Consider the following 13,218-nt stretch of genomic DNA (forward strand, 5'->3'; position numbering starts at 1 on the left):
AAGTACAATTCCAATTAAAAAAGGCATTTCGGTGTAAGAAGTTCTTACAAGTATTTGAATCCTTCCAGGAGAACTTGGAACAACCTGTTACAGGCAATTTATATTATTTCCTTTCTGAATCCTTTTTCCAAATGCTCCCCATTTTTATTCCAACCAATTGTGTTTTTCCAGGACTTCACACTTCCTCTCACAATTCCCCACTTGAGCTGGAAACCCTCTGTGAAGTAAACATTTCCACAGCAACCCAGTGATGTCACAAACATGGGCTCATGATTTCAGAGGGGAAATAAAGCAGGAGAGAAGGATCTCTCTAGAAAGACAGCTTCTGTATTCTTGTAATTAATATCACTCCTGGTACAGATTCAGAAAACATACTAGATTTCTGGCTAATCACCTGTTTTTTTTTTTCTGAGATTGACTTATTTTTCAAAAAGATGTAAAATGATTTTTTTTTTAATAGATCACCATCCCCTTTTCTGGGCTTGTGAAGAATGGTGTTTCAAATCGGTAGTCCCTAACCACGCTGGCCACTATAGATTTTAATAAAGAAAATGATTTTTTTCTAAAAAATGATGTCAGAAAGAACATTGAGAGATGAAATTTAATGCACTAACTTCAGACCCAAATAATACTGACTGACCTGGCTTCAAAAATACAATAGTTTTTAAGAAGTATTAGACCCACAGAAATTATATTCAGTTATCAAAATTAGTGCTGATCTCACCAACATTGAATAGAGGGCCTTCTCTCCATCATTCCTTCTATTGTTTTCTATATCTCCAGGCTGGAAGAAAGAGGGACGCATTGTTCATGCTGCCCCCATTTTAATCCTCCTGCAGGCCCACTCCTATAAATATTAAATGTAAAGGGACCAGAAAATAAAAAATTAGGCCCAATGCCTAGAGTTTCTTAGGCTTCCTGTCTAAATAAGGTCCTTTAGATAGTATTTCTACCAAGCACTACAGAAATCCAAACTGTAAAGTGCTTTTCACATATATTTTAGCTCAAGTTTACAAGCTGTGCCTGCAGCCACTTACTGCTACCCTGGCTTCAGCTCCCAAAGGAAGTTAATTCTGTCCCCATGATCTCCTTTTTCATTTGTTGAGTGAATGGATGTATTTCCCCACGGTAGTCCTGGAAGAATCAGGAGTCTTCATCCCCATTTCACAGAAATGGAAATAGGCTCAGGGCTGCTAAATAACCTGCCCAAGGTCACCCAGCTACAAAGTAGTAGGAATTGAACCAACTTTGTGACTCCACCTCTCTCTCTCTACCACATATAACTGGACAACAGTGCTCTTATGTGACGATTTCACGTATGCCCCCAAGAACAGTCAGTGGTTCCATCCTTTAACTGCCCAAATTGGTGATAAATGTACATTAGTGAGATGTGTGCACTTAAAAACTGATTGCAAGTTCACTAGTTCATCCACTCTTCACAAGGACCCTGTTAGGAGGCTGCTGTTGTTATCGTTTTATAGATGAGGAAACTGAGGCTTGGGGAAAGACTCGCAACTCCCCATTCTACCCACAACTAGTAAGTGGTAGAACTTGGTCTTGAACCAAAGATTTTGGGCTTGTGACTTCTCCTTCCCTGAAAATGGGTCTTTCCCATCTCCAAACATACAGTAAAATAGGTTCATGGATTCACGCAGCAGGCCCAGGACCTGCAAAGATCTCCAGGGAGAGAGAGGCAGAAACAGGTGGGAAGAATCTCCTCTGAGCAACAAACAGGAACATTTGTATAAATGAAGTTTGGCCTCCAGCCACAAACATTTGGCTCCCCTAAGATCTCCTCCTCTTTCTTTTTTAAACAGGGAAGGCCCAAGGAGGGCCACCTGGACAGACTTTGATCAAATGCCTCCTGCTTTGCTTAACTTGCTCCTCTCCTGGGGAGGCCCTGCCCCCCCTGAAAGAATTCTTCCTCAGCAGGTTCGCTCACCTGGCATTAGCACAGTAACATGGAGGTTTGTTTGCTCGTTCCCAACAACATAGAAACAAGCCACCACCCCCCTTTACCCCCAATGGGGCCCTGAACAGATGGAGACAACCCCTTGGGAAGCAGAGGAAGCTGCAAACTCATTGAGAAAAGATCACCCCAGCCACCTTGCCAACTCCTTGCTGTGCAGTGTTCAGAAATCTGAAGACAGAAACCCCAAATGGAAAGCTTTTGATTTCCAAATACACCATACTTGGTTCTCTCAAGACAAACTGAACTTTCTTCTGCATGCACTCCTCTGTCATAGTGCCAAGACACAGTTTGTCACACTGAAAATATGTGATTTGTTGAACGGATATCATTCCATTGATGAGAAAATCCATCTTTATTCATAAACACTTTCCCCCCAAGAAATAAGTTTTGCATTAACCTCATATTGGAAATTGGTTAATAGTCCAGATGATGCTGGGGTGTTTTCCTTGTTTATAAATGAGGTGCATTAACACTCTCAGACCACTAGAGTATCATTTAGTGAATGGCTGCTCTGCTCTGCAGATGCGAGAGGCCAAATTGTTGTGGATGTGGATAAAAAATGATCGTTTTGGCTAAAACTGCAGATGGGAAGCAGATGTAATGTACAGAGGAAGTAGATTTCATTCAGTTTCTTTCCTTTATTAAAATAAAGTCTGCTAATTTGTCTTATTTTAAAAAGCCCTCTGAATACAAACTCATATGTTAATTCTATGCACTCCTGCCTTCAAGAAGTTTACAGTCTCCAGTAAATGTTGTTTGCTCTATCAGTTTTAGTTGCCAATTTTTCTTTGTAATTGCTTAAAAATATACATCCTCTCATCAATTATAATTATCCTGGGAAAAGGTTAAAATTAAGAAGTAGTGAGACAAGGAGAAGCTGAGAGGGCAGAGGAGACGATACCCTGTGAAAGTGCAGAAAGACAAGGACAGTCAATGCAGAAAGAAACTAAGGCTGAAAATGAGCCTCAAAGTAAGTATGACAATAATAATAACATATGTACTGAATGCTTATAATATTTCAGGCATGATCTTAAGCACAGGACAATCTTACTTTGGGCTTCTCTGAAACAAGGATTGGAACACAAGTTGTTTACTTGGAGGAGATCCTAGGGAACACAGGTGAAGTATGAGAAGTGAAAAAAGGAAGTGAAGGATGCATCAAAGGATTCAACTATGGCAAACAGGAGCTTAATGTTACCTGGAAACAAACCTCTGGGAGGCAGTGGAGAATCACCCCATTCACAAGGCTGGGGCATTGATGCTCCAACTCCACAACTGGAGGCTGCTCCCAGGCATTGTTACTTCCCAGCACGTCTGACCTGCGGCAAGCACAAAGCAGGTTCTGGCATCCAGAAAAAGTGTCCAGGCTGAGGGATGCAGAGATTGATGTCAGCATCTGGATCCATGTATATGGGCAATGGTTAGGGCTGCGCGGATGTGAGTAGGCCATCAAGAGCACCTGCTACCCAAACATTAACACATTTCATTTTCCAGAAACGTTATGAAGTGGGAAATATTATATTCCCCTTTTCCCCAAGAAAGTAAAGTCTAGGAGAGTAAGAAGTGGCAGCTGTTGTTTTTACTGAGTTAGTATAAGTTCCCTCTTCTGGTACCAGCCCCCTGCTTTTCCTTTGAGAAAATTTCCTTCTCTGTCTCAGTGATCTGACCTAACTCCCTCACTCTAGGGATGTGCAGGGGATGCAAGCTGACCTCATAATAGCTGTCCCTCAGATTGTCACTGGAGCTATAGGCCAAGAGGTGTGCTCTTTCTGTTGGGAGAGCAAAACTGGGAGGACATACACCTGGAGCTCTTCCAAGCCATAGGTACAAGAAGAACCTAAGTCCTTGAGAATCAAGTCAGCCTGGAGGAAATCCAGCCTGAAAAGCCAGCACTGAAAGAAAGCACCACAGATTCCTGACTTACATCTTTTGAGCAACTGGATCCAGCCCAACCTGAAGCTAGACACCTCCCTGGACTTTCCAAGCACATAAGCCAGTAAACTCTTTAATTCTAAAGCACTTTAGCCTTAATTCATAGAAATTAAGCAACTCAGCCAAGATCACACATCTAATGAGTGTAGAAGTAATACCCAAACCCAAGTAGCCCTAATTCCATATGGCACGATGGTCCATGGTTTTACCAGTCATACTTTACAGTTGCAATTAGCATCTACCTCAGGATAGAGCTCACAGCTACATTACTCTTCTCATGGCCTGGCCCTCACTTGGAGTTTTTTTCCTTCCATAAACAGCTGCCAATCTGTTTAAGAGGATAATGGATCAGGGTGCATCTCAGCTTTATTTGAATTTGTTCCATCAAATCACTAAAAGTGCAGTCTTAGTGATGGTCACCTGAAGAAGGGCTAGAATAGAAGTGACAGAAACTTTTAAAGGAGAATGAAAATAGGGAATTAAGACCTTCAGTGTTTTGTTGGTGTTGGTTCTGTTTTTTTTGTTTTGATGAGCCATTCAGGAGGTATTTATGGACACCTTCCATTTTAGTCAGGACTCTTAGTTGCAAAACACAAAAATCCCACTTCTCCAGCTGAAGAAAGAAAAAAAAAGTGCCTTATTGGTTTCCCTAAGAGGCCAAGAGTAGGGCTGCCTTCAGAGAGGGCTGTATCTATGCAAGGCTCGATCAGCATCAACACAGCTCCTTGGTTTTGCTTGCCTTTGGATTGACCTCATTCTGAGTCCCACATGGAGCCCCCAGCAGTGCCTAGCTCACCTCTTCCTTTTTAACAGTGGTCCAAACAGAAACAGAGTATGTAGATGCCTCTGTCTCTCAAGAGTCCCAGCAAAAACGCTGATATTCCAAATCATTAGCTCTGATTGGGCCACGTCCCATCTCTACACTAATTATGGTAGCCAGTGGGATGCAATGCTTTGACCAGACTTGAGTCTCATGCCCATCCTTGCCTTATTGGTGGAGTCAACACCAAAGCATGCGAACTGAGACTGGAGAAGATGTGGTTCCCCTCTGGAAACGGGGCACTATCTGGTAATTTCCTATTTCTGGAAGAATGCTGATTGGCTGTGAAGCAGGCAAAAAATGGCAGTCATCCATACTGGTGGACATGACAGAGGACACATGACCGCCTCCTCAGGTTTAAGGAGCTCGTACTACTTTTAGAAAAAATAACACTACAAGTAGAACAACAAAGAAAATGTATAATAATAAATTATAAATGCAGGTTCTTCTTTGTAGGCAACAGAATTCACCTCACTACTGTAAGCAGATAGTCTGAGGTAACTCATATAATTCCCGAGAGGGCCAGGGAATTGGGTTTGGAAGCTACAAATAGGAACAAAGCAAACGGAAAAAAAGAAGCTCCGAGACCGTGGGGACTGGACACCAGAAACTCACCACGCACTGCCGTGGAAGAACAAGGAGCCTTTGCCGCCTCAACGGCCGGAATATCTGATCTCCTGCACTTAGCAGCCACGGCACTTTGCTCACTTCCTTCTGGCAGTCTGGAGCAGGTGTGTTTGCTCGGGGCAATTTGATTACATACATGCACTCTCTTAACCGCAAAGGAGTCTGGGAAGTGTAGTTTCCAGCTTTCTGACCTCTAGGTACCAAAAGGTTAATTAGGAGATGTTGCAGTGGTTCTCAAGTGAGTTAACCGACAATATCTGCCACAGAGCAGATTATAGGAGTTCAGTGGAAGAGAACATAATGAAGGCTGGACTCAAGATCTGAGCATCTGTCACACTGGTTCATCTGTCTTGGTGCCGACATTGACCTAAACATTAGAGGATCCAGATTCCAGGGGGTAAGACATCCACAGAAACGGATACACACAACCACCTTTGGATCATACCTGTGGGTGCTGTGCGCCTTGAAGACAGACGATGGCATGCGGTGTTTGCCTGTGGGAGGCAATCAGGAGGAAGTTGGGACCATTTCGTAAGAAGATTCCCTTCAACACCCATATGCAGTGTTTCTTCCCCTTAAATACTCTCACTTCTCTCCATTTCCACTCTACCACCCTAGGCCAGACCACTTTCCTGTCTTGACAGGGCCTAATAGTAGACTCCTGCTAGGTTTTTTTGCATCCATTCTTGCCCTCTACTAGCCTTCCTCCACCTTGCAAATAGAAGAATCTTTTCAAAGCACAAATGTAATCATGGCTTCCATTCAGTGGCTTCCATTACTCTTTGGGTCAAAGCCCAAATCCTTAAAACAACCCTGTCCAATATCTCCAATCTAGCTATCTGCTCCCCATCCCAAGTCTGACATCATTTTCTGTGATCCCATGTGGACTAAGAAGCCACAAGTCCTCTCGTGTTCGGATTCCTACCATGTACCTCTCCAGTCTCATCTCCAGGACCATTCTCCTCTGCTCCTTCTTGTGGGTCTCCCAGCCACATGGGGCCTCAGTGTTGCCAACACCCTAAAGTTCCAGAAGCATCAGATTCTTCCACATCAGTATAGCTTGCCCCTCCTGTTCCATCTGCCTGGAATGCTTTTCCTACCCTTTCTGCCTGGCAAAGAACTTCTTGAGCTTGAAGTAACCTTTTTGGGGAAAGCCCTTTTATAAAGGCCTCAGAGGAAGGTCCACGTGTCTTTCTTCTGCCTGTTTCTACCACTCCTGGAGGCCATTGCCCACAACTGGTCTTATTTACTTTGATTTTCCCCACCTTGCACAGGATCTACTCGATAAAAGTTGACTGAACAAGACCGAATAAACTTAAAAAAAAAAAAAAAAGCAATCCCCCTACACAAAAAGCAGTAATAAAGAAAATGTGTTCTACTACCACCTGGAGACCTCAATTAATGTGCTTTTCTCCTTGTGAATCCTTGCTTCCAAGCAAACAGAACCTGACAGCCTGAATTAAATCATTTATCTTTCTTGTTCTCTGCCTTGGCTCTAACACCAGTGGAAAAAGCCCTGATATTTCATAAGAAACTGGCAAAAACAAAAGCTATGGCCCAGTAGCTTGACTTTATCTGGTTGTGAAAACTATATAAACACACAGACAGGAAAAGTGTTCATTTCCAGACCTTCTTTCATTTAAGCAGAATTAAACAGCAAATTACTGTTTGATCATTTTGTTTCCTCATGTAAACCCTAAAGCACGTGTGTGTGTGTGTGTGTGTGTGTGTGTGACCGTGCAGATGCACATGCCCCGACCATATTATGCAGCTCCATACATGAATTACACCGTGCAAAAGCCTTAGCAGTGAACAGCACAACCAGAAATGCAGAAAACTTCTGCCAAACGTCATGTTCCAGTTCCTTCTTAAACACTGCTGTGCTTTTTGATTTAAAGTGACTTATGGGTTTCCAACCATAGGTCAGTAAGGAAACAAAAGACCATATCCACTCTGCCCTGTATAATTAAATACCTAGATGAAGTTTTCTCAGGTTCTGCTTTCAGAGCCAAATAACGCTTGTTTGCATTCCATCATCATATATAAACACCCACAGGCCAGGATAATTCACCTCTGCTGTTCTATCGCTAGATCCTTAAATCAGGGCATCCTGAACCGCATTAAGCACATCAGAAGGGCCTCTGCTTATGAAGCCTGCAGTATTTAGTTTTGTTGAAATAACCTAAGTATCCATTCACAGTCCACTGTTTGGAAATGGACAAACACTCCATAAATAATTCCCACATTAGGTCTACGGATTCAAACATCTTTTTTTCTTCAATCGTTTGCCTCAGAGCTGCTAAGTGGTGACTAACAGAGAGGGATTTGGAGGCCACTTCTACTGGCCACCCCTGCTGAGATCTGGAGGTGAGATCCCAGCAAAGAGTAAGAGCACTTTAGGGCCAGGCAAGAGGGAAGGTAGGTGGTGGGGAAAGCCTGAGAGAGACATGCGGCACGGTGGCTCAACCAGGGCTTCTTGAGCTTAACCCTGCTCATGAACCCCCTGGGTATCTCATCACAATACAGATTCTGGCTTTGTAGGGCTGGGTGAGATTCTGCATTTTTTAGCAAGCTCCTAGAGGTTGCTGATGCTGCTAGTCAGAGCCCCTCAATTTGAGCAATAAGGCTTTAGACCTCAGGCTCCAAGTCAGATAAGTCTGGTGGGAGCTGCCTCCTTGGTAGCTGGGCACTTGGATAAATTACTTGGCATCTCTGGACCCTGCTTCCTCATCTGTGTAACAGCAATGATAGCATCTATCAGGCAGGTCTGCTGAGAGGACTAAATTGTGTAATGCATGAGAGGGGCTGAGTGCAATGCCTGGAGTGTTATAAAAGCACTTGGTAAGTGTTGCTTATTGTTACCTGGTTCACAGGCCCCCTTTATCGAAAGTGACAGAATTAGACCACAGCCCACCTCCCCCCATCCCTGGAAACTGTGCCTGGCTCGTTTTATTATTTCATTACTTTTAGTATTAAATGACTTTTCTTGGTTTTATTGTTTCATTACACAAACTAATTCATGTTTGCCTGAAGAAAGAAAGGGAGGAAGATGGGAAGGGAGCTAAAAAGGAGGGGATAGACGGAGGGAGGAAAAAAGAACAAAATGAAATGAGAAAAAGTATATCTACCAGAGAGATCACATGGCATTTGGGTCTATATACCGGCAGTCATATATACACATTATTTTCAATAATGGAACTATATCGCACACACCGTTTTGTAATCTCTTATTTCCACTTGACACATCACAGCAGCACTGGAAGCAGTGATAGTAATATCAGTAACAGCAGCTCCCCTCATTGGGCTCCAACTATGTGCAAAACACCCCCTCACACCCAGTAAGCGCCATGACTCATTAATTTTCACAGCAACACTTTGACATGGACTTTTACCCTCCTTCTTTTATAGACAAGTCAACCAAGGCATAGAGAGTGGAATTACCCAGGTCACACACTAGTAACTGGGGAATTCAGGGTGGCAACCAGGCAGCCTGGAAACACAGCCTGAGCATTTGATTTCTATGCCCCATGCCCTCCACAGGCTCATCCTCACCTGCTCTCCTGTTGCTGATTCTGTCCCACTTACCACATCGCGATTATCCATCCTTGCCAAGGCATATTTTTGTACATCATTTTTGGTGGCTGCGTTGTGTTCCATTTTTCTGGTATCTCCATTTTACAGATGAGAAAAGCGAGGCTTAGTTTTGGGTGGGCAGAGGAACAACCGTGACCTTCCCAGAAGCCTGAGTTCTGTCCACCTGGCCATGCTCTCAGAAACAGGGGCCACGGGCGCCCACCACACACAGGGGAGTTACTGGTCTCAGTGGAGAATGGGGTAATATGACTCTTCCTGTTGCAGAACTTCTGCCTAGTGAGTTGAACCATTCCACAAAATAAGTAGGCAAATATATAAACAAGATGATCTCATAAGTGCCAAAGAAACAATTCCACCTGAGGTATGAAAAATGGGAGTGGCAGTGATAATTTAGGAAGCTGGGGTGGAGGTTTGATTTGAAACGATACACAAATGATGAGGGGGAGGTAATCACACAGTAATCTCAAATCAGATGTATTTAAATCTCTCAACATAAAACAAAAGCTTAATGGTAACTCTAGGGAATGGTACTCAGAAGTGTCTTTACATACAAAATTCAGAGTGAATTAGCTCTGTAGAAGTCAGTGAGGAACTACGATGGCCACCATTCTCCCAGTGCCAGTGAGCGGCTGGGTTGCTTATCCAAGGTCTTCCAGCTGGTTAAGAGGCCAGGCTAAGACTGGCTCCAGATCCTGTGCTCACACCCACTTTCCACTCCACTGGCCACATGGCCTTTCCTTCTTGTGTGTAGGGTAAAACACCCCCAATCCAGGTGGGAGAGGTGGCAGGGAGATTGCAAGAGCTTAAGAGGAAATCTCCCAAGGTAGGCACATCTTCACACCCCCTCCCCAGCCTTGCCCACAGAAGCCTGCCGATTTCCACCTCAGCCCGGCTGTCCTGAGCAGCTGGGAGAGGCCATGTGGCAGCAGAGAGGCTGAAGAGCCCTCCTGGGAAGGGGAGAGAGAGCCATTGGTGGCCCAGACCTCCCTGTACTGGGCAGCTGATCTCCCGCCGGGCTCCGGGTTCTGGGCACAGGAGGAGAGATGGGGAGCTCCATCTCTCAGATGCCCTGGGATTTTAACTTGTTCCCTCAGTTCCCCAGGGGATTTGCATGTGGCCTAGGCCTAATGATTTCCTGTGGAAGCTGGACCCAGGGTGTTTTCCGGTGTCTTCAGAGGAAGGACTAAGCCAGCCAGACCGTCTCCATGCTCTTCCCTTCACCCCCTCAGACCAGACCAGGCTGGCATTTTCTTCTCTTGAATTTAAGAGCCTGGCAGACATGAAGATCCTTTTAGCTTTTAACATATTTAATAATTTATTATTTATCTGATATTTTTATAAATGTGTTCCTCAGATCGTGCCTTTGCATCTCCAGTTTCCAATTTGCACCTACCTGACATAGTTTATATGACAACCACTGATGCTCTTTAGGCGGGGTTTCCTCTTTTAACACTTCTTCAGAGTCCTAATGAACTTCTATGTTTCATTTCCTCAAGAAGACAACTCTCTCTCCCTTTCACATTTTCCCAGGCATACAAATCATATGTGTCACTAATACAGTGTTGGTTTTCCCTGCGTTGGGTCTTTTTTTAAACACGTTTGCCCTTCAGCCTGCTATTAACCAGTTTCTTCCTACTTTGAAAAACTTGCTCTTTTAAATTTCATCATTCAGTTTTTTTCCTCGGGGATTTTGCCCTTTATTAAGAAGTCAAACCCAATTTTGGAGCAATCATAGATACCAAATAGTCTCATGAATCTTATGTAGCCTCCACAGCTCCTGGCACAAGGGTGGGCACACAGCACTTGTTAAATAAATACTTGTTGCGACCAAGGTGGTCAACAAGCAGCTTTTAGAAAGGCAGGATGGTGTGCTGGTTATATCCATAGGCATGAAATCTGACTATGTGAGTTTCAGTGCTGGTTTTAGCCCATGGAAGCCGTGTGACCTTAAGCAAGTCACTCAAATGCTCTGTGCTTGCATTTCCTCAGCTCTAGAACGGGCAAGAGAGTCATTCTACCATTTTCCAAGGTTTATTGCAAGGATTAAACAGGTAAAGCCCTTTGGGTGGTTCCTGGCAGAACAAGGTCTCAGTGAACAGTGACTTCAGCTGTTACTGGGCTGTCTACTGTTTGTAGGACTTTAAGACATTGAGACTGCCTTGAATCCCAGAAGGAGCCAGGCAAATCCTCCCTCTCCCCCGCTCAACAGTAAGGACCTCACATGATCAAGGTGATACGATCTTGTTCCTCGTTGTCTACACGAGCACTCGGCTGTGTGGAAATGGCCCATCCATGACTCCCAGTGTCACCTTGTCACTGTGCAACCTCAAGGACAGCATCTGTAAAACGGCAACAGTATGTTGTCTCTTCTGGGAAAAGAACCCACAACATCTCTTCTCAAGTCCATCACCTTCATTCAAATAATTTCTTGACTTGTTAGTCTAAAACGAATTTTCCACACACCTGTTCAAAACAGTTGCTAACCAGCTAACAACAGAAACCATCTAGTCCTCTTTTAAGGATGGGTCAACTTAGGTGGCAGAGGCAGAAGTGCCCACTAGGGGGCGAGCGCGCTCACTCGTTGTTCCCTGCGGTGGATCAGTCCCAGAACCAGAAGGGAAAGGGAGTGTGTAACAGGGCACCTGCTAGTCTAGCCCCATCTCTGTGTGCATTACCCTCTATAAGCCTTCAACTGCCCGGGCTCAGGATGCTGCATTAATCCATATTAGACCTGAGAAATCCGAGCTAACTTGCCCAGGATCACAGAGCTAAGAGAAGAAACTGCCACATAACCCAGATTTCTCTTACTCTACCAGGCTGCCCCTAGGATCCCAGGAGAGGAAAAAGAGAGAAAAGGGAAGTTATGCAGGCACTTGAAATGTGGACACTGTCAAAAGAGTGGGTCATGTGCATCTTCCACAAAACAGGAGCATAGGCTTAGGCCTACCCTTCCCAAAGTGTGTTGCATGGAACATAAGTCCTGAGAATTGCTCTCTAAAAGGGGGCTAGGGTCATATAAGTCCATAAAATGTGGCTTCACTATTCCATCTGAAATACAAAGTACACATTAGTTTTTTAAAGGCTCTGAGAAGTTCTGAAGTAAAGAACCCTGTTTGTTCGACTTCAAGATAGTCTGCATTTCCCCAGACTATTTGATGTTAGGGTTTATATGTATATGTATGTGTGTGACATCTATTAATGTTCACTTTTAGAAATGCTGGTTTTGGTAAATAAGAAACATAATGAAAATTAAGAAATGGGACTCCACATAATTGAATAATCAAGCAACATAGATGTCTTAAAGACATGAGGAAAATGTGTCCAAGCCAAATACTTACAGAAAGTATGAATTACGAAACAAAAGCAAACACAAGGAAACCTGAAGTCTTTATGATATGCAAAACCATCTCAGCATTCAGGATGACTCCCCAGTATGATCCAGAAGACAAAATAAAATGACAACAAAGTTGTTTCACACCCCAGCGTACAAAATCTGTATTTTATTAGTTCATGGTCACAGCAAAGATCTTAGCATGGAATGCAAGTTTATTCGTGAAATTGCTATGTTCAGAGGTTTTGCTGTGGTTCTACATTAAAATGGTTTAGAAAAGTACAGTGCTTGCAGCATTATTTACAATAGCCAAGACATGGAAATAGCCTCAGCATCCATCAACAGATGAATGGATAAAGAAAATGCAGCACACATACATGTGTGTGCACGCATTCATGCACACCATGAAATATTATGTAGCCACGAAAAAGAAATCCTGCCACTTGTGACAAAATGGACAGATCTTGAGGACATCATACTAAGTGAAATAAGTCAGAGAAAGACAAATGCCATATGATCTCACTTAAATGTGGAATCTAAAAAATGAAGAAAATAGAATTGTGGCTGCCAGAGGTAGGAGTTAGCAGGGAGGGGAAACTGAAGGAAGGTGGTCAAAAAATACAAACTACCAGTTACACAACAAATAAGTACCAAGGATGTAATGTGGAACACGATGACTATAGTTAACACTGCTGTCTGGTATATTTTAAAGTTGCTAAGAGAGTAAGTACATCCTAAAAGTTTTCATCACAAGGAGGAAAAATCTTTTTGGTAACTATATGATGGGTGTTAACTAAATTTATTGTGATAACCATGTCACAATATATATGTGTGTGTGTGTCAAGTCATTATGCCTCACACCGTAAACTTCTATAATGCTGTATGTCAATTATATTTCAATACCCCTGAAAAAAGAAAAGTTTACTTAAAGGGTTACTCAGT

Source organism: Manis pentadactyla, chromosome 5, assembly GCF_030020395.1.
Source record: "Manis pentadactyla isolate mManPen7 chromosome 5, mManPen7.hap1, whole genome shotgun sequence".
Taxonomy (NCBI): domain Eukaryota; kingdom Metazoa; phylum Chordata; class Mammalia; order Pholidota; family Manidae; genus Manis; species Manis pentadactyla.